The sequence below is a fragment of the Gymnogyps californianus genome, chromosome 26, assembly GCF_018139145.2.
Source record: "Gymnogyps californianus isolate 813 chromosome 26, ASM1813914v2, whole genome shotgun sequence".
Taxonomy (NCBI): Eukaryota; Metazoa; Chordata; class Aves; order Accipitriformes; family Cathartidae; genus Gymnogyps; species Gymnogyps californianus.
The window spans coordinates 544,369-567,696 of record NC_059496.1 but is presented as its reverse complement, the minus strand read 5'-3'; the positions used below and the strand labels follow the sequence as shown (position 1 = coordinate 567,696).

General features: G+C 59.3%; 1 non-coding gene and 1 pseudogene across 1 annotated transcript; one reads left to right on the top strand and one right to left on the bottom strand.

Moving 5' to 3' along the window:
* The first annotated feature begins 2,185 nt into the window (after window positions 1-2,185).
* TRNAA-CGC (transfer RNA alanine (anticodon CGC)) lies at window positions 2,186-2,257 on the top strand. Its single transcript has one exon. It is a non-coding gene; the product is annotated as a tRNA-Ala (tRNA).
* A 3,132-nt stretch (window positions 2,258-5,389) lies between these two features.
* LOC127025946 (antigen WC1.1-like) lies at window positions 5,390-22,441 on the bottom strand (annotated as a pseudogene).
* Window positions 22,442-23,328: the final 887 nt, after the last annotated feature.

The following is a 23,328-nucleotide window of genomic DNA, read 5'->3' as shown; positions in this document are numbered from 1 at the left end:
ATGATTTTCTCCCTTTGATGTTTGCAGAACCTATCTGCCTTCTTCCATCCTGCCCAGCAGGATGCTCTCCCAGAGCAGAGCGTACTGCCCATGGGGGAGGCCACCGCCCCCAGTCCCAGGGAGAGGCACTCCCTGGTGCTGAGGCCTGAATGGCAGCATCCTCCCTCCAGAGGTCTGTCACAGCGAGACCTCTGATGTGCCAGGGACAGCTGACAAAGCCATGCTGAGGATGGTCCCTTGTGGTGCATTGGCTCCTGAATTGTCCAGTCACAAGCTGTCCTGAGCAGAGTTTCTTGGCCCCCTTTGCCCCCCTGCTGCAATGGTTGATGAAACACAGATGTGCTCCTCTCTGGGCATCAGCAGGGAGACACGCAGCACAGGGGGACCCCTTGGGGGCCCCACATGAACATCCCTCTGCATTGGCTCCTTGCTGCTGCAGGGGCACAGGTCGGGACAGAAATGCCAGCCGTGGCTCCCCTGGGGTCTAGCATGGAAGGTCACCAACTCTCACACGGTGACTTCCAAACAGCCCCAGTTCAACCACTGGATGTCATTTTTACTCTCCAAATTTACCTCCCTCTGCATTTCCTGAGCATCACACATGCTTCTGTGTTCTCCATCTTCTCAGCACCAAACCCAGGGCTCACAGCACAAGTGTCTCAGCTGTCCCCAGTTTCCATACCCAAATCTGCTCACCCACCAGACTGGAGTGTCCAGCTCAGCTGCAGCCCTTCACAGCCATCAGTCCCTGCCCAGAGGAAGAAAGACCTGCTCATGAGCTCCAACAAGCTGCTGGGCTCCCCTCTTGCAACCTCTTGCTGCTACAGAACCCTTCTTGCCCATCAGGAACACAGTGACAACTTTGACCCAGGACATCTCCCTCTGTCTTCAGTCTCAGCCTCTCCCCAGTCACCCAGTCAGGCCAAGGAATGGCACAGACTGGCTATAGTCCCACAGCAACGTGCATGTTCTAACCCCGTGCAGTTCTGCTGCCTCATAGCCGGCTCCCCAGGCATGCACCTCCAGGGAAGTTGGCTTTTGTTGTGCCTGAGCGCAAGGGAGAGGAGGGGAGAGGGAGAGACCATCTGAACAAGCAAAGTTACTGTCTTGCCAGCTTTGAGCATGAGCTTGCAAATACTTGGCCACAGGGGTAGTGCCTGCAGGATTGTCATTTCTCCAAAAGAGTCCTTCTAGGTTTTCTTGAGCAAGAATGGGAGAGTCATTGCCGAGGATGGCTTTGAGGACCATGTGTGCAAAGCAGAAGAAAGAGCAGTCCATCCCCTTAGCTCCACTCAACCACTCCAGAAGTTCACGGTGACTGTGGTCTGGTTTTGATTCCCCAAACCCTCTCTGCCAGGCAGGGGCTCAGCAGGAGAAAATCTATGGCACTGGGAAAAATCTATGGCACTGGGCAACACAATTGCCCCAGCTGTACCACCATGGGGACACCGTCCCTGGTGTGGTCAAACCATCGCCCTTTGAGTTAACAGCTGAACACGCTCAGCCACCCTGCCACAGAGACCCCAGCCAGGGCTGTCCCAGGGCACTGCTTTGCTGTCAGGACAGGCCTCAGTGCTGAAGGAGTGGGAAGGTCCCTGAGCCAAGCCACATGCGCAGCCCCATGGAGGTGGAAGCCTGCCCTTCACCTCACCTCCAGGGATGGTGGGGGACAGAGGGGTGCAGGGAGAGGCCCAGTGCCTGGAGGAGGGGGATGTAAGATTTCTGCCCCCATGTCCCCTCCACCACATGCCCTGGGGTGCCATCAGAGGCTGGGGGCACCTCCCCTCAGGGAGGGCATTTCCCTCACCCTGTTGCACGGCTCCTGCTGTGGAGTTGGGGACAGATGTGGCCCAGAGGGGTGTTGCCCTGGGCGTCAGAGGAGGCTCAGGGTTGTTTTCCTCTCCATCAACCCACCCTGGAGTGGGCCAGAGCATGGGAGAAGTGCCTGAGCAAGAGCCTCCTCCTGCCCCGTTGCCCTGCAGAGACGTTGAAGGGGCTGCGCTCTGCAGTGCAGCACTGTGCCAAAATCAGACCCCAGCGGAGAGGCTGTCCTGACTTCCCCATCTCAGAAGGGTTCAAGTGCTGTTTTCTGCAGAAGGTCCCTGGGCACCCAGGGGACAACAGGACTGTGCTTGTCATAGACACGTTATGGGAGGAGAGGGTCTCTCCTGCTGGCGAGTGTCAAGGGGATGTAGCTCAGTGGAAGAGCGCCCGCTTCGCATGAGGGAGGTCCTGGGTTCAATCCCCAGCATCTCCATGGGGTGTTTTTGCCCTGAATCCCCAGCCTCAGGCAGGTGCGGGTTAGAGCTTGGGCACTGGTCCTCTCCGACCCTGTGGGCCTGCCCTGCCCACCCAGGGCTTGGCTGTGAGGTGAGGAGGGCTATGTGCGCAGCCTCTGCTGAGCCCCTCTTGGAGGAGAAGCAGGCAGCTGTGCTGGACCTGAGATCGGGTCACTGCCCTGCACCACAGACCCACCCCACCCACCACCCAGGGACAGTGCTTGGCAGCAGAGCGTGCCTGTGGGGAGATCTCAGGCAGGGGACAGAGGTCAGCAGCACACTAGGAATCCTTTCTGGCTGCAGTGAGAGATGTGGTGTGAGGGTGCTGGTCCAGCCCAGGTGTCCTTTGGGACCAGGCCACACTGGCCTGGTGGCTTTCCAGGGGTAAGGGTCTGAGATTGTCCTGTCTCCAGGTGGAGATCCCATACCATGTGGGAAGCACCCCTCTGTGCCAGCAGGTAGGGGTGTCTGAGCTGGACGAGCCTGAGCGGGGCTGTGGGTCTCCCAGCTGGAGGAATGACATTTCTTACGCTGACCCTGTCTCCAGGTCCTTCTCCTTCCACCATCACCAGTGGCTTGAGCAGAGCCTCAGCTCAGGGAACCTGGAGCTGCTGAGGTCAGGCACAGCCCTGCTGAGGTGGGACTGGTAGGGCCGGTGCCCAGCTCTTGCTCCTGGGGTGTTTGGTGTCTCTGTCCACCCTGTGCTGATGGCATTGGGGAGGCACAGGCCTGTCCACCGCCATGCACAGGCAGTGAGGGCCAGGAGATGGTGCCTTGGCTGCTCCCTTGGCAATAACACCTGTAACCAAAATGGGGTATGAGACATGGACTTTCACTGCAGGGTGCCCAGCCCCCAGGAGCAGTGAGCCCAGCCTCAGAGAAATAAGGTTGCTCTCCCATGGACTTTAAACAGGCATGCTCTGCCCAGCGTCGGGGCAGCAGTGCTGAGAGTTGGGGTCTCACTGTGACCCCCCCTCAGGTAGGTCCTCGGGAGCTGCAGGAGAAACCACAGATCTGGGGCACAGTGACAATCCTGCTTTGCTGCAGAGAATGGACCCAGCCCGCAGGGCCAGACTGTTCAGGTCCCAAAATGCCATGAAACAGGTACTTTCTGCTCAGGTGTGCTGCCCCCTCAAGCACACACAGGCCTGTGGCTCATCTCCCCAAGGAGGAGGAGGCAAACCTCTGCCAGGTGCCAGAGTAAGGGAGAAATATTACACCTACGGGAGGGCAGAGCTGGCGGCGAGGTGGCACGGGACAGGCACTGGGCTCTTTGCCCTGGTCCCCACTTGGGACACCTTGACTCTGCTGGTCAGTGTCCATGCTGCCCATAGACCCCCACCATCCTGTGTTCAGAAGATAACACTCCCCCCTTCTTCTTTACTTCACTTCACCTTACTTCTCTGAGATGCAGGGCTGGAGCTTGCCCCAGTGGGAGTTTTCCAGGGGATGGAGGCTGTGTTTGCAGTGCCCATGTATGTCACCCATCATCGTGGGGTCTGGCCCTGGGAACGCTGCTCTCCCATGGGGGCTGCCAGCAGGAAGGCTCCAGGGTATGGGGCAAAGGGGTGTGTGAGCCTGGGCTTCCCCCAGAACCCGCCAGCGTCACCCCAGGGGTGGTGGAGCTCCCGGCAGGGAATGGGGCAATGCTGAAGTGGGAGAGGATGTTGGCGACAGCCGCTTCCTCCCCTCTTCTCCTCTAGGGCCAGATCCTGCTGTTTGCAGCAGTACTGAGCTGCAGGAACTCCCCACAGGGAACCCTGCCTGCCACAGACAGCAAATGCACCTTCCAGCCCACAGCAGAGGAGCCTTTTGGGGAAAAGGCAGAGGGGTGTGGAGACCCACCAGCGGGAGCAGGGAGGGCAGTTTGGGTGCCAGGTCCTGCCCAGGTGTCAAAGCCTTCTCCTCGACTGGCTCCTGCGTAAGAGCCTTCTCTGCGGGGCAGGGGCAGGTGAAAGCCCCGGCCAAGGGAGAGGGACCCTGGCTCAGCTCCCAGCAGCACCTGCTTTAGAGGAGGGACACAAAATCTCATCTGCCATGGAAATGTGCCCACATGAGCATCCTCCCAGATGAGCCCTTCTTCAGGCCAGGGGCTGGACCACGGCTTTTGGCTACAGCACACATCTCGTGGGGATCCTTTCTCCATCCCTCTGGCCCTCCAACAGCGCTGAGGGAAAGGTGCCCCAATCTCCCCTGCTCCCCTCCTCCTGTACCTGCCCACAAGTACTGCCCCGACACAAACCCAAACTGACACCCCTGGCAAGGCAGCAGGAGGGCAGGGGTGGGGCTGGAGGGGAGCAGGAGGAGGGGGTCCCAGGGCTGCCGTGGGGCCTTACAGCCCCTGCTCAGGAAGAAGGCAGCTCTGCGGCTGTGGCAGTAGTGCTCGGGGTCTGTGAGGGCCCAAGGCAGCAGGAGCAATGGAGATGGGTCCTGGCAGAGCATGAGGAGAGGGAATCCCAGCCCCACGTGTCCCTGAACATGGCTCTGCACCCTGTGCTGGGGCAGTGGGGAGCAGAGCTGCCTCCTGACCATTATGGGAGGTAATCTGTGGGCCTTGATCCCACCTGGGGCTGGCTGGGGTGTTCAGGGCACTGCAGCCACCTTAGTGCTCACTTCTGTGAGACAAAAGCCCAGGGCTTCCCCTGTCCTGGCAGCTCTGTCATGGCCTCTGCGCTGTGGGACCAGCGGGGCCCAGGCAGGGGGAAAGAGCAGCTGGAAACCCAAGGGTGAGGAAATGGGTGCTGCCGCTGAGGTGCATCACGGGACCTATCAGAGAGCCATTTGGACTCGAAAGTGCCTGTGGCCAGCAGGATGGAAATGTCTCTGTCAGCAGGATTATTCCCCAGGGACCATGGGCTCTCGCAGCCCCACAGCCTGACCCCGACCCTGCGCCCCTTCCGCACGCCATGTCCTTCTTCTCTGCTCCCCCTGGTGAGCCTCAGGGAGACAGCCCGCCACCTGGGCAGGCAAGCACCAGCTGTGGGTCAAAGCCCTCAGAGACTTTTAATAAGAAGAAATCTGGAGGCACAGCAGAAAGAGGGGAATACAAATAGAGGAAACTCCAGGCGGTTTCTGCTGCCCATGGGTCAAGGGAGACAGTTCCCATGTGCTCACAGCTCTCCCAGCTGCACAGACCTCTCCTCCGTCCCGGCTGCACCCAGCTGCACAGCAGGGATGGGCTCTCCTGGCCTGGGGCTCAGGGACTGTTGTGCACAGAGCTCCACTGTCACAGCCTTTGTGTCCTCACGGGGATGTGCCAGAGACACCTCTTCAGCATCATCATAGCCCATGCTCGCCAGGGACAGGGACAAGGTGTCTCCTTCAGCTCTGGGGACCCCGACACTTGTCCGGGAGCGCAGGCTGGCCCCTGCAGGCAGCAAGGCAGGACATTGCAGTTCACCTCATGGGGTCTGTACATCATCTTCCTCCCAGCTCCTCACCACATTCAGCTCCTTCTCCCACCCCCAGTCCCTCCAAGGAAAACTCCTGGGGCAGGTTCCCCCTTCCCAGGAGGTTGGGGTCTCAGGACAGCAGCGACTCGGGTGCCACCAGGGATGGCACCCAGGAACCAGCAGTGCTAAATTTCCCTCTCACCTCTGGGTGCATCCCTGGGCCCTGCTCCTCCTCTGGCACCCTGGACATTTCCCACTCGCCCTGCTCAGGGGCAGCGTCCTCCCCAGGGTCAGAAACCTCCCTGGCATCATCATAGCCATGCGCTGGCTCACCTGCGCCAGGACAAGAACATCTGAAAGGAGAGGGGAGCTGGTGACAGTGAGAAGATACGTCCTGCAGAGCAGAGGACGGGAGGAGGCGCAGGGACACAGGGCTGAGACACTGGTGTTGGCAGCGCCACAGGAGACCCCCATGTCCTCCCCATCTCTGACACTGACACTCAGTGACACCTCTGTCCATCACATGTCTGCAGGGAGATCGAAGCCCTTCCTGCCCCTGTTACCTGCTGCTGATGCCAGACCATCCTCCTCCTCGCTGAGCCCAGGGGAGGGCTGCAGCTGGCTCAGGGACTCCTCTGAAGAAGAGCCTGGAGAGATGCACAGTGGGTGTTATGGAGCGAGCCCCACTGACCTGGCCCATGGTCAGCGCTGCTGGGGAAGGGGGACCCACAGAGCTGGGGCTGCATGGGGAGGAGGGCTGGGAATTTACCCTGCTCCCCTGGCACAAACCCTGTCTCAAAGGTGCTCCCAGAGGTGCCCTAGGACAGCCCCTTCCCTCCCTCCTTGGGTGTCACATGGGGTGCAGGGGCAGAAAGAGAGGGGCTGTCCAGCTGGGACGGTGAAAGGTGGTTGGGAGAAAGCTCCTCTCCTCCCAGGACCTGGATGCTCTCCCCACACACCACATGGCACCAGTGCTGCAGGGACCACGGGCTGGGGGCTTCAGGGGATCAGCTCTGGGTTAGGGCCAGGGGAAAGGGTCCTGCAGATGTACCTCCAGGGAGGACCCACACCCACCTGAGCGACCAAACCTCGCCTGCTTCTCCCATGCTGGGCTGTAACCGATCTCCTCGTACACGGCCTCGGGGAAGAGCTCCTGAGCTCTCCTGGAGCCTGGGGATAGAGGCAGGGCTGGCAGAGGGACAGGCAGAGAGCCAATGGGACCCCACTGTGCTCCCCCAAACCTCTTCCTTGGGCCAGCCCAGCACTGCTCCAACAGCACAGCCCCACTGCACTGTCCAGGCATGGCTGCCACATCCCCGGTGAGGGCAACATTGCTGTGCAGATCCTCTGGGGCAGCATCACCCTCACATCATCCCTTTGGAGACAGCGCTCATGCCCCTCTGGCCCCTGGGTCATGCCCCCTTGTCTGACCCTGGAGCAGCTCCCATGTTTCCTCTCCACCTGGAGCTGCCCTCTCTCTGCCCACGGGTCTATAGCAGGGCCCTGCCCTTCTGGTGGGTGGGCAGGGCTGGGCAGAGGGACAGGCTGGGAGCCTGACACCATGGAAATGGACCCTCCTGCCCACGCTCCTCCTAGCATCTCCATTGCCCCAGAGTGCCCTCCACCAATACCCAGAGCACTGCCAGCCTTGGCCATCTCCCCTCTGCTCACATCTCCCCGAGCCCCACTCTCCCCGTTTCTCTCCTTGCCTCTGGCCAGCTCCCCCACCTCTGGGCTCTCTCCACCCCTTGCTGCTGGTGCCCCATGGCCAGGCACTCACTGGGGTGGTGTCTGGGACAGGTGGCAGCACACAGTCCCACCCCCTCAGCTCTGCCTGTGCCCCTCACTGACATCCCGCAGCACCCCACAGCCCTTCCAGGAGGTATCTTCCCCTGGCACCATTGTGGCAGGACCCACCTCTGCGCCCAGTCCTGGTGCTTAGCACTTGCCCGGCCAGGAGGGCCAGGAGCAGGCAGAGAAGGGCCCCCAGGATGATGCAGATGATGACGGGCACTGAGACTCTCCCGCTGCCAGTCAGACGGCCTCGAGTGGGATCTGCATGGGCAAGAACATGGAAGGGGCAGCACCAGGCCTGGGAGAGGTGGAGGCAGCATCAGTCCTGACCCCCATCACACAAGGCAGCAAGGGGTGGAGTGCCCCAGGGGTGAGTGATGGGCAAGCTTCTACCCTGCTGAGTAAATTACAACCCTCCCTAACCCCCCACCCCACCCCAGTGCCTCCTCCTGGGAGTTTCACACCCCAGCAAGGAGCCCCTTCCATCCAGCTGTGGCTCACAGCCTGGCCCCGGGGATACCCAGCCCCGGGGGGAGGACAAGTTACCTGCTTGGGGTGGGAATGCTGCCGTCCTGGGTGTAGCTGCAGAAGAGGCAAAGGAGAGCTGGGCTGAAGGGTGGTTGTGCGGGTCCCGGGGAGCCTCCTCCCCAACACACCCTGTGTGTGTCTGGAGATGCCCCTGACACATCCCCCCCAAATTGCCCCTCCTGTAGTGCTAGAAAGGGAGGCCGGGACAGGGCCCAGCGCCTCTGCTCTGGGCGGCAGGCAGGATGGCACAGGCAGCCCAGGGGATAGCCCTGGGGCTGCAGGGCCCCACGGCAGTGGCAGCAGGACGTCCAGATCCACCGAGGCTGTCCGCACTTGACACCAGCCTCCTGCACTCCACAGGAATGTTCCTGCTCTCGGGAGGTCAGGGCCCATGCCAGGACCAAGTGGGTGTAAGGCTTTCCCCAGCTCCCTGCCAAGACCCGAGCAAGGGGTCCCAGCCCTGCCACTCACCTGAGCAGCGCACGGCAGCATCTTCCTTATGCCGACAAGCACCGCTGTCCCCAGGACGGGCCCAGCAGTCCTGCAGAGACAGCTCTGTCCCCCGGCACTCCACCTGCTCCAGCCAGATGGGGCCCATCCCCATCCCAAACGCAGCCTCATGCAGGGCAGACACCGCGGGGCCACAGCCCAGCTGCCTGCATGCCACCTCAGCATCCCGCATGTCCCAGGAATCGTCGACACACCGTCCCCCAAGAGCCACGGTGCCAGACCTCCACTCTGCCCGAGCACCTGTCCTCGCCTCCCACTGCACGAATCTTCTCCCTGGCTGGAGAAGGCAAAGACTTCCCATGGCACTGAGACAGCAGGCAGAGCCCTGCCAGACAAGAAGGGTACACAGGGGAGCAGCTCCCTACCTGTGCAGCTCGTGGAGTTGGGGCACGGGGCCAACGGGGTCGGGGGCATTTCTGGGCGTCCCCCTGAAGAAGGAAACACTGTGGTGAAGGGGCTGGTTCAGGGGATGGTGCAGAAGAGAGCAGGGCTGAGCTCTGCTTGCGCCTCCCTGTGCCATCTTGGTCACGGCAGCAACCGAACCCTGGTCATTCAGGGGACAGATCGCAGGACTGTGGGGGACCCTGACTGCTCAGCCCCAAAAGGCCCCTGGTTCAGAGAGCAGCAGGAGGGTGTCCATGGAGGGGAGGCTCTTCTGAACCCTGTCTGGTCTCTTCTGAGACCTCACCTGGAGATGCCTCTGCCTCCCGCAGGTGCTGCTGGCAGCCTGGGTGGCAACTGCTGCTGGACGTGGGTGGCTGTGGTCACGTTTGTGCCACCAGCAGCAGAAGGGTCTGACATGGCAAGGAAAAGCCTTCCAAGCTCTTTCTCTGTGTTTGGCCGTGCCCACCAGGGAGCAGGAGCTGGGGTGACAGTGGTGCCCAGGTGGCTCCGAGTTACCATTGCAGGTGATGTGGGTCTCATCTCGCAGGTCTTCACATGACTGCGGGTTCCAGGGAGTGGAGGGACACTGCCAGAAGGAGCTGGTTTTCTCCCCACACTGCACGTTATCCAGCCAGGCAGGGCCAGACACCCTGCCGTAGGGCAGGCGTGTTTCCAGGGATCCTCCATCCCCGCAGCCCAGCTCCTTGGCATGCCAGCGACACCGTGTCAAGAGTCATCGAGTTGGAGCAAATGCTCCCCCATGTCCCGTTGTAGAAAACCTGCAGGCGCCCAGAGCAGCCGTCGCTGTTCTCCAGCCTCAGGGCCACGAACTCTGCAAGGAAAGGCACCAAGGGGGAACAGGCTGGTGTGGGGCTGTGGGAGCCAGGACACCTCTGCACCCCCCAGGCCCTCAGGCGGGCAGGGGCAGGGCCAGCACGTCCCCCTTGCACCCAGGGGCAGAGAGAAGTCCCTGACGGACAGACACCCCTGCCCTTCCCGCTAATCCTCGGGGACTGCTGAGCTCCCCAGGGACCCCCAGCGGGACTGAGGGTGCCCGTGCATGGGTGTCCACAGGACGGGCTTGGGCAGCAGCTCAGAGGCAGTCAGGAACAGCCTTGGCCATGCCCAGCTCTCCTTGTGTCCTGGCCTCCCCAGGAACCAGGCTCCCACCACAGGTCCTGGCACACACCTGAGCAGATGACTCCCGCGTCCTCTTTGTGCCCGCAGTCGTGCTGCCCCCAGGGCCCGGCAGGGCAGTCCCAGAGAGCAGCTTCGGCCCAGAGCAGTTCACGCCATCCAGCCAGATCTGGCCAGAGCCTTCCCCAAACCGAGCAGAGCCAGCCGCCTCCACCGCCCCTCCACAGCCCAGCTGGTGGCAAACGACGGCGGCATCAGACAGGTCCCAGCCATCGTCACACACAGTCCCCCAGGTGCCCTGGTAGTAGAGCTCCACTCTCCCAGCACAGCGCCCAGTCCCGTTCACCAGCCGGACCCGCCGGCTCCCTGTAGTGGGTAGAAAGCCCAGTTGCTGTCAGGGCCTGGCTGCCCACCCACCCCGTCACCTGGGGGGCCCATGCAGTGCTGCTCACCCCAGCAAATGACTCCCACGTCTTCCGCAACCCCTGCTGCCGGTGCACTCTCAGGCAGGGAGGTGTTGCAGAGGGCCAGGTTGGCCTCGTGCCCTGCGCACCGGACCCCTCGCAGCCCCACGGGGCCCGTCCCTCGCTCAGGCTTTGGGGGGTTGTAGGCTGTCCCTGCCTCTCCGCACCGCAGCTGCCGGCACACCACACTGGCCTCCTGCATGTCCCACTCGTCATCCAGAACTCTGCCCCACATCCCATGCTGGAAGATCTCCACTCGTCCGTCGCACCGGCTCCCTCCGCCCACCAGCCGCAGGGATGCAAAGCCGCCTGAGCCTGGGGACAACAGAGATACCACAGCCATCGGCGGCACTGGGGAGCAGGGCATCCTTCAGGGAGCAGGGCGAGGGGGGATTTTCTGACCAAACAGGACAGATTGAGCCTTTTGCTGACGAGAAGTGAGGGCAAAGCCCGGGTCCTCTCTGCAGCTCACACCCAGGTCTGCTGCTGCTGGGAGCACCCAGGCAGCTCCCGCCTGGCTGGTGGGATGAGGCTCTGCAGGGTTCTCTGCGGGGATGCGATGTGGTTGTCTGCAGCCAGAGGGATGGAGCAGAGCCCTGCAGCCCTGTCCTGGGCTCGTCCCACAGTACGAGAACAGAGGAGCCCAGGCCTGGTGGTGGCGCTGGGGCTAAGGCACTGCCCTGGGGGTAGATGCTTGCCTCCGTTCAGTGCTCAGCTCTCCCAAAGCAGAGCGGTCAGTCTGAGCAGGCAAAGCCCTCCAGATGGCTCCTGGGGATGCCAGGGTTTGTCCAGGGAGAACTTCAGCCTGGTACTGCCATGGGACCCCTGCTTTGGGTGGCCGTGTCACACACAAAGGGCAAATGGAGTTAATGCAGCATTTTTCCGGCACTCACCTGAGCAAATGACAGCAGCAGTGTTCCCGTGGGAGCATGGTGAGGCCCCCAGGGTGATCACTGGGCACTGTGCCAGGTGGGCTTCAGTGCCGTCACAGTGGAAGGAGTCTCTCCAGACAGGGCCAGTCTCTCTCCCAAAATGCTCTCCTCCAGGAATGGCCTCAGCAAACCCACAGTTGAGTTGACGACAGAGAACGTGGGCATCCGAGAGATCCCAGCGGGAGGCACAGAGGGTCCCCCAGGTCCCCAGCACCTGGACCTCCACCTTCCCCGCACACGCTGTGCTGCCGTTCACCAGCCTGAACCCTGTGTACTCTGGGGACAGAGGAGGAGGAGAGAGGGTGGATTGGTGCTCTTGTACCCTCAGGAGCTGGGGGAGAGGCCAGAGGACAGCATGCCTTTCTTCTCCTTCTCAACTATTTTCATGCTGCAGACAATGCCATCATCCCTCCTGTCCCCACACCCAGCCTAGCACATTCCTTGCTCTGTTCCCCGACCCCTGGCACAGCCCCCGTGTCCCTGAGTCCTTACGTGTGCAGGTGACAACAGCGCTGTTCGCGTGGGTGCAGGGCTGCTCCCTGGAGGACCCTCTGAGGCAGGAGATGAGGAGGGATTCATTCCCCACACACTGCAGCTCTCCATCCCACATGGCACTGACCCCTTCTCCAAAGTGAGCTGCCTCAGCGACAGGCAGGGCTCTGCCGCACTGCAACTCCCTGCAGACCACGTCAGCAGCTTTGGCACCAAAGTGTGAAGCACAGACAGTTTTCCACTGGTCCCCGTCATGGATCTCCACACGTCCTGAGCAGCGGCTCTTTCCCTTCCACCAGACGGACAAATCCTGGGAAAAAAACCAAAACACCTGGCAGTTCCCAGAGTCCTCTGGCAGTTAAATGCCCACATCCTGCATCACCTCCAAGCAAGCTGTGACCAAACTGCCCATTGCACATCCCAGAGGAAGCTGTTGGGGGAGTGCTGGTGACACAAACACATCCAGGCCCCCCTGCACCCCTTCTCTACACCATCACAGCACTCGAGGGTATGTGTCTGTCGCAGACTCACAGCCACAGGTACTGCTCAGACAAACTGCTCCCACACAAGGTCCCTGTGCTGCCTGGCATGGTTCCCCCAGCACCGCAGTGGTGGGAGTAGTTTGGGTCCAGGAGAAGTGGCCCAGATGATACTGACTGCTGCAGCCTGCTCAGCCCCTGCAGAGCTTTGGGCCAGGCAAGACCATCACCCTGAGGCAACCAGAAGCGCACCCTGATCCCAGGGGTGTTCCTGGAGTATTGGGAGGTTCCTTTTAGGTGGGAGATGTCACAGAGCACAGAAATGGTGCAGCTGTTATCATGGCTGGTGCCTGTCCAGACCCCTCTGATGCTTGCCTGAGGGGGAAGGTTCTCAGTCAGGGACGCAACGCACAATACAGATCAATGTCCAGACAGAGGGACAGGAGACTCACATGCCCCCCTGGGCCCATGCCGGCTCTCAGGGAACAGCAGGTACCGATGAGGATCAGGAAATGCTGCCAAAGCCCCCATGTCATGGGGCAGTGTGGGGAGCCGTGGGCAGGCAGGTGAGATTGGGCAGTGGGTCAGTGCTGCCTGCACAGGGTCATGTCCCCGCGGGGCTGTCACAACCCCAGGGATTTCCCAATGCCAGCCTGTGACTGTGGTGATGTGGGAGGGAGCAGCCAGGGTCAAGCAGCCACCAAGCCCTGAGGCCTCGCAGTGCTGGACCACAGAGCTGAGCCCTGGGGACAGGCAGCAAACGTCTGTGTGCCGCCCAGCTCCACTCCTCAAGCCCAGCACTCATGCTCTCTGAAAAGCCCTTTGATTCAGTTGAGGTACTCATGCCTGTGAAGGGAATGACCCAGGAGGACCAGTCATCTGATGCTGTTCCTCCAAGGTGTGGAGTGCCAAGCAAGTCCCCCTTGCTTTCTCCAGCACAGGGACCCTCAGCATTGTTGGCTGGGAACTGGCAGAATGGGTGGAGATGAGTGGACACCCCGGGGCAGGGACGGAGGATTCATCTGCAGCCCAAGATACTGACTGAGGGGACTAAGACACTGTGGCAAGGTTAGTTCACCCTGGGGTAGGGTCCCTCTGGGCTTTCCCCAGGGACTGGGGACATCAGCAATGACAGTCCCAGCTCGGCACATAGACCAGCATCACTGTGCCCTGCTCTGGGATCCCCTTCTTGCTCCCTGAGGACACAGTCAAGGTCCCTTCCCCCATCCTGGCCCAAAAGGTGGGGAACAGGCTGACCCCTTACCTGAACATGTCACGCCAGCGTCAATAGTGTGAACACAGTCATGTTCACCCCATCCTGCGTGTTTGCAGTCAGACAGGGCAGACTCGGTGCCATTACAGCCAACATCATCCATCCAAATGGGGCCAGATCCTGGCCCAAAGTGTGCGTACTGGTGAGCTTCAACAGCAGACCCACAGTCCAGCTGCTTACAAACCACTGCCGCATCGTCCATGTCCCAGTAGTTACCACACACGGTCCCCCACTGGCCCTGTTGTTTCACCTCCACTCTCCCAGCACAGCGTTTGCCACCATCCGCCAGCCTCACCTCCACAGCACCTTCAAACACTGACAAAGGACAGTCAGAACAGCGCTGAGCCCCAGCCTGGGGTCTGGGGGAACCCCTGCCCAGGTGGAGTCAGAGGTGCCAAGGTGGGAGCCCTCTCCCCTCCAGGCTGTCCCCGGGGCAGTGCAGGGCTCCCTTCTATCCCCACGGGCTGTGCAAGGCTGGGGGTGTGCAGTTGTGGCCCTGCTGGGTCATTTGTGGCCCCACAGCCTTTGGCACCTCCTTCTACCCCAACGGCCAGCTGCACCTGCCCCTGGCCCATGCCCACCTAGGGCACCTGCTCCTCCCCACCCAGCACCCTGAGAAGAGACCTGCCCCCCCAGGGCTCCCCCAGCACACACTGCTGCTTCTCCCCAGGGCCCCCAGCTGCCCTGGACCACAGCCTGCCCCGGGCTCCTCCCAGCTTATCCTCTGCCTTCAGGTCTTGCTGTGTCCCCTGCGGAACAACACAATGATCCCAGTGAGCCCTCCCAACGCATGCCCCTCCTTGTCCCTGGCATCAGCCCAGCCCTGCCCTGCCCTTGTCTAGGATCCCCCAGGAAGGTCACCTCTCTGCCAGCCTGTGGGAACAGACACCCCACTTCCCTTGTCCCCACACCCACAACCTGCCTCCCTCAGGCTGGAGCTCACCCCAGTGTTCAACGCCCGTCCCTGAGTCCTTACGTGTGCAGGTGACAACAGCGCTGTTCGCGTGGGTGCAGGGCTGCTCCCTGGAGGACCCTCTGAGGCAGGAGATGAGGAGGGATTCATTCCCCACACACTGCAGCTCTCCATCCACATGGCACTGACCCCTTCTCCAAAGTGAGCTGCCTCAGTGACAGGCAGGGCTCTGCCGCACTGCAACTCCCTGCAGACCACGTCAGCAGCTTTGGCACCAAAGTGTGAAGCACAGACAGTTTTCCACTGGTCCCCATCATGGATCTCCACACGTCCTGAGCAACGGCTCTTCCCTTCCACCAGACGGACAAATCCTGGGAAAAAACCAAAACACTGGCAGTTCCCAGAGCCCTCTGGCAGCTACAAGACCACATCCTGCATCACCTCCAAGCAAGCTGTGACCAAACTGCCCATTGCACATCCCAGAGGAAGCTGTTGGGGAGTGCTGGTGACACAAACACATCCAGGCCCCCCTGCACCCCTTCTCTACACCATCACAGCACTCGAGGGTATGTGTCTGTTGCAGACTCACAGCCACAGGTACTGCTCAGACAAACTGCTCCCACACAAGGTGCCCTGTGCTGCCCAGCCCGCAGTGGTGGTGAGCAGTTGGGTCCAGGAAGTGGCCCAGATGATATGACTGCTGCAGCCTGCTCAGCCCCTGCAGAGCTTTGGGCCAGGCAGGACCATCACCCTGAGGCAGCCAGTAGTGCACTCTAATCCCAGGGCTGTTCCTGGAGCATTGGGAGGTTCCTTTTAGGTGGGAGATGTCACAGAGCACAGAAATGGTGCAGGTATTATCATGGCTGGTGCCTGTCCAGACCCCTCCAATACCTCTTTGGAGGGGATGTCCTCAGCCAGGGACACAGTGCTCTGCCTGGAGATGCACAGGTCCCAAGCCAATGGCCGGACAAAGGGCCAGAGACTCGCATGCCTCCCTGGCCTCACACTGACTCAGAGGGTAACAGCAGGCACAGATGAGAGTCAGTAAGTGCTGGCAAAGACCCTGTTCCATGGGGCAGTGTGGGGATCGATAGGCAGGCAGGAGAGGTTGGGCAGGTGGTCAGTGCTAGCTTCATGGAGCCATGCCCCTACAGGGCTGTCAAAGTCCCAGGGATGTCCAGTGCCAGCCGTGCATGCGGTGATGTGGAAGGAAGCAGCCAGAGTCAAGCAGCTGCAAAGTTCCTAAGCCTTGCAGTGCTGGACCACAGAGCCGAGCCCTGGGGACAGGCAGTGAAGAGCTGTGTGCCACCCTGCTTCTCTCCTCAGGGCCCAGCACTCATCCTCTCTGAAAAACCCTTTTGATTCACTTGAGGTACTCATGCCTGTGAAGGGGAATGACCCAGGAGGACCAGTCATCTCCTGCTGTTCCTCCAAGGTGTGGAGTGCCAAGCAAGTCCCCCCTGCTTTCTCCAGCACAGGGACCCTCAGCATTGTTGGCTGGGAACTGGCAGAATGGGTGGAGATGAGTGGACACCCCGGGGCAGGGACGGAGGATTCATCTGCAGCCAAAGATACTGACTGAGGGGACTAAGACACTGTGGCAAGGTTAGTTCACCCTGGGGTAGGGTCCCTCTGGGCTTTCCCAGGGACTGGGGACATCAGCAATGACAGTCCCAGCTCGGCAGTTAGACCAGCGTCACTGAGCCCTGCTCTGGCGTCCCTTCTTGCTCCCTGAGGACACAGTCAGGTCCCTTCCCCCACCCTGGCCCCAAAGGTGGAGTACAGGCTATTTCCTTACCTGAACATGTCACTCCAGCATCTGAGTGTGAGCACAGTTATGTTCACCCCATCCTGCGTGTTTGCAGTCAGACAGGGCAGACTCGGTGCCATTACAGCCAACATCATCCATCCAAATGGGGCCAGATCCTGGCCCAAAGTGTCCGTACTGAGGAGCTTCCAACAGCAGACCCACAGTCCAGCTGCTTACAAACCACTGCCGCATCGTCCATGCTCCAGTAGTCACCACACACAGTCCCCCACTGGCCCTGTGTTTCACCTCCACTCTCCCAGCACAGTGACTGCTGCCATTCGCCAGCCTCACCTCCGCAGCACCTTTGAACACCAACATGGGGCGGGTCAGGAGAGCGCCAAGCCCCAGCACTGCAGGTCTGGGGGAAACCCCTTCCTGGGTCGAGTCAGAGGTATGGGGTGGGAGCCCTCTCCCCTGCAGGCTGTCCCCAGTGCAGTGTGGAGGTCCTTCTATCCCCACGGCCTGCGCAAGGCTGGGGGTGCCAGTTCTAGCTCTGCTGGGTCCCCTGCTATCCCACTGCACAAGGCACCTCTTCCCACACCAATGGCTACCTGCCCCCACCCATACCCACTGCACCTTGCCCAGCCCTGCACTGGGCACTCGCTCCTCCCCAGCCCAGCACCCCTCAACAGCCCTGTGTACCCAGGCCTGCAGCTTCCTGTGCAAACCACCTGCCCCACCACCATCCAAACCCACCCCACAGCTTTTGAGTTCCAGGGAGCACCGAGACAAATCTGAGGATCCCCCAACCCATCTCCTCTCCTCATCCCTGGTGTCAGTCCAGTCCCTGCACTGGGCCAGGCCCTCCACGAAGGATGTCTCTCTACTGTAGATGTCCCGCTACCCTTCTCTCTGTGGGGTACACACTGCCCTCATAGGGTCAGGGCTCCCCTGGATTAAGGGGGCAGTGAGCAGCACACAAACCCTCCAGGCTACCCCAGAGGTTGGCAGTGCTCTGGGGATCTCTGGGGGCTGCCATCACCAGCTAGGCCACCACTGGCTCCAGAGGCACAGTGCTGGGCAACAGGGGGTACCCCACGAGAGGGTGTCTGTGAATGCAGCCAGGGACAGGCTGCCCTAAGCACTGGAGCCCTGGAAAAGGAGATACTCTCTCCCACCCACATGGGCACAGGGAAAGGCACAGGGTCCATGGACTTGAGCCCCTTCTGCCCCTCGTCTCAGTAGCACCTGCAAAGAAACCCCATTCCCAGGCGGATCCTGATGACCACCCTGGTAGCCCCTGGCCCTGGGCTGTGGACAAGGCAGTCAGCACTTACCCCTGCACAGCTGTACCCAGAGCAGCAGCCACAGCATCTGAGGGGACAGGACTCCCTCTCGGCCCATCCTGAGTCTCCTGCCCTGCGAGCACATCCCTGCTGCGCCACACTCCCTGCCACAGCTCCTGCGACTCATGGGACAATGATGACGAGAGGGCAATATATCTCTGCAGATGCCAGCCCAGCTACAGGAGGAGCCAATCGAAGCAGCAGCACCTTTTTAGACATTATCGGGAGCTATCTCCCCTCCGACACAGCCCAGCCCTCCAATGAACTGCTCCAGCGCCATTCATGACCATATATGAGGGATGGCTCCACTGCAGGTGTCACGTCACTGTGGTGGCGGTGCGTCACAGGACAGGGCCGGCTGTAGTGGGGGAAAATGGATTTTTCATGCCTTGAACCCTGCTGTGTGGACCAGGAGCTCTGAGCATCTCCTATACCGGGCACATCCAACAGCCCAAGGTGCGAGTGTCCAGCCATCCCTGTGCCATGGGAACCACAGGGCTGGGACTGCACCAGGAGCTGTGTCAGGAAGGGAAGGAAACAGCCCTGCCCCTGCTTCAGATCCTGCTGTGCTGGGAGCAGCAGCTGGGAAAGGCCTAGCTCAGGCCAGAGCCCATCCCAGGAGTACTGGCTCAGCCGTTCCTCCCTGGAGAGCCCCATGGAAGGTCCTTGAAATGAGCTGGAGCTGGGACATGTCCTGCCCTGGCAGCGACACGCAGCCAGAGGCTCAGATGTATCCCTGCCTCTTGGACATGTCACTGAGGGGCCGTTATTCCCATGGGTGGCTCGGGAGCTGCAGCCTGCAGGTGCACAAACCACAGCCCACGTGGCCTCGCAGGCGCTCCCCTGCTCCCCCACAGCGCCCGGGCAGGAAGCCTGTGGTTTCCTCCTGGCACCGTGCCCAGGCACATCCCTGCGGTGCCCCCGAGCCACCCCCACCCCGACTGCTCCAGCCAGGGCTGCAGGGGCTGCTCCTTCGGCCTCGCAGACACAGGGCACGGCAGATCCCGTCCCATCATGCCCTTCTGATGGGCACACGGCTGCTCTGCACCGAGCCCCACACCATGGGGTGTCATCCGTGACATTACCTCACACCTCCTACGGCCGCTGCTGTGTGCTCACGGGTTATACTGATGGTGACCTCACACTCCTACTGCCATCGCTGCGTGCTCATGAGTTACACTGTCACACGTGTGTGTGCAGTGTATGGACTGCTGCTGCTAATGATGGTTCTTCCAAAACCCCATGTTTGGTTGTGGTCTAAATATTGACTTGGTGACATCAGAAGCACCTACACAAGCTATGTGCCAGCTTCTGCCCTATCAGCTACTCAGGCACCAGCGACATCACAAGCTCATACACAGCTATGTGCATGCTCCTGGCCTATCTGCTACTCAGCCACAGGTGATGTCATAGCATCTACTGCTGATATTGGCCTGCTCCTGGCCCTACTCTGGCTATACTCAGGCAGCAGTGACCTCAAACACCACCTACACACAAACTATACAGCCTGCTCCTGCCTTATTCAGCTACTCAGGCACCAGTGACCTCACAGGATATCTACACACCCATTTGCCATGTCCTTGCTGTTGAGGTACTCTGCCTCAGTGACCTCACGAGCACCTGTAAGGGCCATGCTCCTGATCAAGGCCTATCAGCTATTCAGCCAAGAGTGACATCACAAGTACATACCCAAGCCATGTGTCTCCCTCTTCCCTATCAGCTACTCAGGCACCAGTGACCTGACCACCACATATCCACCTACTTGCTATCTGCTCGCCTATGAGATATCAAGGCACAAGTGACCTCACAAGCTCCAACACAAGCCATGTGCTGCTCTTGGCCTATCAGCTACTCAGGCATCAGCAATCTCACAACACTTCCACAGGCCATGTGCCAGCTCCCAGCCTATGATCTACTCAGGCACCAGTGACCTCACAAGCACATACCAACCTATTTGCTCTGTGCTCGTGTGGTGGGGCGACCCCATGTGGCAGCCCCCACCAGTCACTTGCTCACTCCCCACCAGCGGGATGGGGGAGGGAACTGGAAGGGCAAAAGCCAGGAAAAAAGTCTCATGGGTCAAGATAAAGACAGTTTAATAAGTGGAGAAGTAATCACTCACAGCAGGAGATTGATGCCAAGCCAGTCTCTCAGCAAAGAACACACACCCCCTCCCCAGTTTTACTGCTGACCATGACGTCATATGGTGTGGAATATCCCTTTGGTCAGTTGGAGTCAGCTGTCCTGGCTTTGTCCCCTCCCAGCCTCTGCCACCCCAGCTTCTCGCTGTGGGGGCAGAGTGAGAAAGAGAGAAGGCCTTGACACTGTGCAAGCACTGCTCAGCAACAGCTCCAATGTCAGTGTGTTCTCAACACTGTTTTGGCCACCAAGGCAAAGCACAGCACCATAGCGGCTGCTAACAGAAAATTAACTCCGTCCCAGCCACACCCAGTACAATCTCCACCCCTTCTTCCACACCAGTTGCATCCTGCTCAGGTCCTACAGTATTCAATACAAATGTACATTACATCCACCACCCCCACCCCTTCCCCATCCTTTCACATGACATACACACAGCACACTGGCTTTGGCTGGTGTGGCTCAGGTGGACCTGGACAAGTGCCAGCACACTCCTGACTTCTCCCCTCACTCACTCAGCCAGAGCTTTTTGAAACATTCCATCAGGTTATCAACCTAAGGACAAGGAAATCTAAATAGCAACACTCTGCACCGCACAGTGGTCTTGCAGGTAGCTGTGAGACCCCACACCCATGGGGAAAGGGAGTTCCCCACTACCACCCTACCTCTCTGTTTGGCACCTCAAAATCCACTTTGCAGTTCATGGGCTCACTGGCTGTTTCTTCTGGTTCTCATGGTCTTTTTTGAGATCCTCTTGGGTCTTTTCCATACTGTCCCCATGCCATATTCTTCTGAAGTTGGCATTTTGTCCTGGTTTTCCATGTTGGCAGACAGCATTGCCTGTGTCTTGCAGCACCGAGAAAAGCTCAGAGGCTACCCCAGTAACCCTGCGTGGCCATCCTGCTGAGCTGGTCTGGGATGTTGGGGCCTCCTAGCCACTTCCCAGGATTGGGCTCTTCTTTGTCTGTTAACAGGATTTGTGTGGAGGGCCCCCTTGGTGGCCTCCTGGGAGGGGTCGCAGCCCTCAGGCATGTTTCCCACTGCCTGAAGTTCCCCCACAACATGTCTGGGCTTCTTCTGCAGCCTGATAAAGTGGGGACCTCGACCCACCCTTGTAATTTTATTTCTATTCACATTTAAACTCTAATTCTTCATTCATTAGCTCTTATTAAAGAAGGCTTTCTCCATTTATACCTATGTGATAATGGCTATATATATTTAATTTTTCTGGCTTTATAAATGTTTTTATATAAATAAAAATAAATATATATATAAATGTATACATGTACATACGTGTATAGAGGCGTATATATATTTAAAATACCGTATATATTGATAAATAAATAAAAGTATATTTATACATATTTGTACACTCACACATATATTTCTAAAAATGTATATCTTGTATACAGGTATATATTTTTATATCTGAGCACTTCCTTGTCCAAAGCAGGCAGGTAGCCAGTCACAGGCTGCATGAGAACATGTGGTATGATGGTGTCAAAAAATGGCTGCCACCCACCACGATGCAGCATGAAAACATGTGGGGAATGAGGCTGCGAAAAGTGGTGGCCTCCCTGTACGTAATGACAGGGGGCTTCCTTTGCTGATGTGCTTCTGGGTGCACGGGGAGGGGAGGCTCCTTTTGCCAGCCAGTCACAGGTCTTCCTGAGAACACATGGGTTGACGCTGGCAAGCAATGGCCATCAGCCAAGCACAGAGCAGTATGATGTTAAGAACATGGCAGCCCATCCCATAAAATGGCAGCCCCTGTTCATAAATGGCAGCCCCCCAAATGGCAGCCAAACCAAAATGGCACCCCTGGGTATGGAGGGGAAGGGCCTTCTGGGTCAGAGGTACTTCCGGGTAAAGCAGAAGGGGGGCCGCTCCTTCCAGGCAATCCCCACAAGGCACGTGACCAGTAGAGGGGAGTGACTTCCGGGGCAAATGGCCCCTCAGGCAGCTGGCAGCGGGTGGGCAGGGCATTGCTCACGTCTTACCTGCAGTACCGGTGGTGCCTGTGCTCCTGGCGTGTGCCAGGGCAATGAACCAAATAAGCACAAGGAAGGCACGTGGTGAGGTAAAAATGCTTCTTTTGCGCCGTGGTCAGATAACGGGTCCCTGTGGTTCAGAGCTTCAGTGTTTGTGCCTGAGCTAAGAACTTTCCCCGCCTCCGTGCGCTTCAAGACGGCACAACCCTTCTCAACAAACCCACTACGGACCCTCCTGGGTCTCGTGTGAAAATCTGCACTACTGTGCTGAGGATCCTCTCGAGCAGGGATGGCACAAAGCCTTTTCCACCTGCCTCCTCACCTGGCCCTGATCTCCCTGTTTCTCAGCACCTGAAGCCCCCTCCATCTCCTGCCCACCCCTGGATCTGGTGCTGGCAGTGCTGCACTCGGTGGTGCCTCCAGCAGTGAACACCCTCATCTACAGCATGAGGAACCAGGAGCTCAAGGATGCCGTTAGGAAAGGGCTTACATGAAAGGTTTTGCAATAGTGATAAACTCCCCATCCCTCTCAACAAACGACTCCCAGGATATCCCATCCCAAATGGGTGCTTTGATGTATCATCGTTACTGTTACCAGTCTCATTAACATTATCGTTATTGTTACTTGTGGTGATCATGTTCGCAGACAAATGTTTGGATTTGTCTCACTTGTCCAGAGGCATGAACCTGCTCTGTCTCACCTGGAGCCTGTGTAAGAGTGTGTCTAACACTGGGGCGGAGCTGACTCCCACACAGGCTCTCTGTAATAAACTGGGATCTCCCCAGTGCACTGGGGAAATTAGCAGCAGTGCTCCCCATCCAGCTGGAGCTGCTTCCCACCCTGAGCAGCAAGGCCAGTGTGGAGTCACCCTGTGACCCCAGGCACCACAGCCAAATGGCTCTGCAGAGCAGCACCGCCAGCTCGGGGCCCTGCAGGGATGATGGGGAGGGGCCAGGAACAGCCAGGTAGATCAGCAGAGGGTTAGGGAGAGCTCAGAACAGAGATGACCTAGGCTGGAAATTGCCTCAGAGACAAAAATACCAGTGTTCACTTAATCCAAGACAATGCCCAGACTGTGGGTGCCCTAAAGCATGTTCATGGTGCAGAGGCAGAAGTCCTCACTGTGCTGGTGCTCCACCAGGCCTGGGTAGTGGATGAAGAAAGGCCGGTGCTCACAACTACCCATCTCTTAGTGCCATCGCCCCTCCTCAAGGGTGGCATCGAAAGGGAGGCTGGGACCCTGCATCAGGGCTTGCACTGAAGGAAGCATGACTCAGCAGCCCTGTGAGTTTGCTGCTGTCCCTCAGTCTCTGTGCCCAGCACATGTCCTTGAGAAAGCTTCCTCCACCCCATGCGCTGTCCCTTACCCCAGTAGACTGGGGTAGTCCTAGTTCCTCTGAGCAGCCATTTCCAGCCCTGGCCATTCACCATGGTCCAGCTGAGGGCTGATCTTTGAAATGTGACCAGCCCCGTCCTCTTGCTGGGCTCAGTGTGTGCACTGGGGGAACACCCAGACCTGCATGG